Source organism: Eublepharis macularius, chromosome 1, assembly GCF_028583425.1.
Source record: "Eublepharis macularius isolate TG4126 chromosome 1, MPM_Emac_v1.0, whole genome shotgun sequence".
Lineage (NCBI taxonomy): Eukaryota > Metazoa > Chordata > Lepidosauria > Squamata > Eublepharidae > Eublepharis > Eublepharis macularius.
In genome coordinates this window covers 53,907,200-53,910,557 of record NC_072790.1, presented here as the reverse complement: position 1 = coordinate 53,910,557, position 3,358 = coordinate 53,907,200, and positions in this window count along the sequence as shown.

Below are 3,358 nucleotides of genomic sequence, written 5' to 3'. Positions count from 1 at the left end.
GCTGCCTGTCGGCCCAGGGGGCAAGCTGCCAGAATCGTTCCATCTGTTGGCGAGACAAAGCGTCTGCCACCCCGTTGTTAACCCCAGGAACGTGTCTGGCCCTAAACAAAATGTTCCTCTGCAAACATTTTAATGTAAAGGCTCTTACCAGCCTCATCACCCTGGGGGATCTAGATGCCATGGTGTTGACCTCGTGCACTACAGCCAAGTTGTCACACCAAAAGTGGACCGCTTGGTTCGCCAATTGCGATCCCCAAAGCCAAACGGCCACTACCAAGGGAAAGAACTCCAAAAACGTAAGGTCCTTGGACAATCCCTGGGCTAACCAATCTGCAGGCCATTGGTCAGCACACCAATGCCCTCTGAAAAAGACTCCAAAGCCTGTGGACCCGGAGGCATCAGAGGTGACCTGGAGTTCTGCTTCTAACAGCAGATCCTTCCTCCAGAAGGTCACCCCATTAAAGGTGGCAAGGAATTCCTTCCACACCAATAAATCCTCCCGCATTCCCTTATTAATTCGCAAGCGATGATGGGGAAACCGCAAGTTCCCCATTGCATCGCACAGCCGCCTGAGGAAAGCCCTCCCAGGCGCCACAGCCTTACAGGCAAAGTTTAAATGGCCAACCAGTTGCTGTAACTCGAGGAGAGATACCTTGTCTCTACTCGAAGCAGTCTTCCAACCTAGCTCTAAGGTCTACAACTTTCTCAAGTGGCAACCTCAAGGTCTGTTGAACTGTGTCCAGTTCAATACCCAAAAACTCCCATTCCAGAAAGGAACTGAAGCGCTCAAAAGCAGAGCAAGATATGGAACACCCCATAGGAAGGGCCCTGTCCATATAAAACTTGCCCTCAAATGCAAAACCCAAAAGATCAAAGTCTTCCGGGTGAACAGGGAGCAGGCGAAAGGCAGACTTGATATCGCACTTTGCCATCTCAGCTCCCACCCCACAGCGGCGCACAACCTTGACCGCTTGGTCAAAGGACGTGTAATGCACCGAGCAGAGTTCATCAGGGATGCCATCATTCACTGATCTCCCTTTGGGGAAAGACAAGTGGTGAATGAGGCGAAACTCCCCCGGCGCCTTCTTTGGCACCACCCCCAAAGGAGAGACCCTCAGGGACGGGACAGGTGGGGTACTAAAAGTCCCTAATACCCTGCCCTCAGCACACTCCTTCAAAATCTTATGGCGGACTACTTCTTCCATGCCAGCCACTGACCTAAGGTTGGCTGCCATGAAAGGTGTCCTGGGGCTCTGAAAAGGGATTCGAAAACCAAACTTAAAACCTAAACGCAAATAGTCAGTGTCCCTGCGCCTTGGGTATACTTGTAGCAACCGCTCAAGTACCCTCAGCCTTATTGGGCTGGGCCCCTTTTCCAGGCCCCTGCTGACCGCCGCCACCCCCGAAGCGTTTTCCCCCTTGTCGTCCCCTGGGGCAAGCTGTATGTGCATGGGGTCCTGCGCACACTGGGCATTCATGCCTAAACTTACAAAACTTCCTGTTGCACACCCCTCTGGATGCAAAGTCCCAGCAGAGCAGCCGTGATTGAACCTGCTGCCCCGCGGAGGTGCGGGAACCAAAACCTGGGGCGGGCCGAATAATCATGTGACCGCTGTCGGTCCTGTCCCCTGCAGAGGACTTGGCGGGACCCATGACCTGCACCCAAAGCTGAATTAAGATCTGGTCCCAGGGAAGACTCGGGGTCAAGGCCGCACGCATGCGGAACTCCTCATCATATCGCAGCCACGCGACCCCTTCGAAATCTGTATACCCCTGTATATGATATTCGTATACTGGAATAGGGGGAGAGCCCTACGTGGCTGAGCCCTGGCTAAAATCCCAGCGTAGACCAGGAAACCGGGCAGCCAGTGAGCCCAGGACCTGTCAATCCGCCGCCGACGGATTTTTTCTTTATCCCTGTCATCCAGATCCTCCTTATCCTTCTTCTCCAGTTCCCTGAAGAGAAGGGTAAAGACGTCCACATACTCACCCCGGATAATTTTCTCTCGGGTAGCTTGAGTCAAATGATCCCCAGGGCAATGCCGTATCCCCCGGGGGCAAGGCACTATATGGAACAGTGCCATAAGCAGGCCCAGTGCCATACACCGGTGGAAAAGTCCCCAACTGAGAGCCATACCCATATGGCCAGCCTGCAGCCGCAAGCGGCAATCCGCCCCCAAACTCGGGGGGGGGCCTGCTGCTGTGAGCAGGCCGGCAACACCGACGGGCCTGATACAGGCAAACCTGTTGAGGTGGAAGGATAGGAAGGCCAGCCCTGCCCCACAGAGGGATAAACTGGCGGTTGGACTGGCGGATGTAAGGCAACACCCGAGGCTTCCTGGTGGCCAATGGGCCCCCATGGCCAAGAACCTTCCTGCTGGTGCGTGGGGGACTTACCGTCATCAAAAGTTGGCTCCACCGCTATGGCCACCTGAGCCTCCTCCGCTGTGCCCTCTGGCTCTCCTCCCACGTCAGTCATGGACGTAACAGGTTGCCCACCGCCACCAACAGAACCTGGCACGTCCCAAGATGATCCCTCGAGGGCAGACAAACGAGACAAGAACTCGTTATAAAAGACCTCCCTAGGCACCTTTTTGGCCGCCCGGCCCGGGCGTGCCTGGGCTGTTACTGAACTGGCCCCCCGTTCCCTCTCTAACACTGCTATGCGCTCCATGAGCTCTCTCCTGGTCGGACCACTGCCCTCATCATCTGAGGAAGAAATCACTGGGGTTGGCCTCTTGGGTGCACGCCGTTTAGCCGGCTGCTTACCTTTAGACGGGCCGCTACCCTTCATAGTGGGCATCCTAACCCGCTCTGCAAAGAATGACTCCCTGCTCAAGCTGCGTGCAGCCGCAGGGTGAGTCATATTAGTACTGGAGGCGGGGGCTGCACATGGAATCATTTAGTGCTTGTGCAGCTCCCTTAGTGGGTTAAATAATGCCTCTTGGGACCTTTTTTGGGATGAGGAAAGTGCAGGAGGGAAGACAGGAGCCTTTCTTCCCTCTGCACTGGAGTCCTGAATGGAATCAGACCCCTGTGGCATTTCTGACAGGCTACCATATTGTTATTGGGAATATATATTTGGTTTAGTTTAGTAACATAGCAAAGTAACATAGCAGAGTTATTTAGGCAGAAGCGTTTAAACCCATAAAAACGTGCATGAATTAATTAATTAATTAATCTTCAGACAAAATCATAGAAAGATACAACTTACAGTTTTATTGTAGCAGATTTCTTCCATAGCAATATCTTGTAGTATAAAGGGGAAAGATCCTAATCTAAAGAGTTACATTCCTATTCTAAGACCACGGCCTGAAAAGTAGGCAGCGAGGCTGGAAGTGTGAGTCTGTGGACAAAA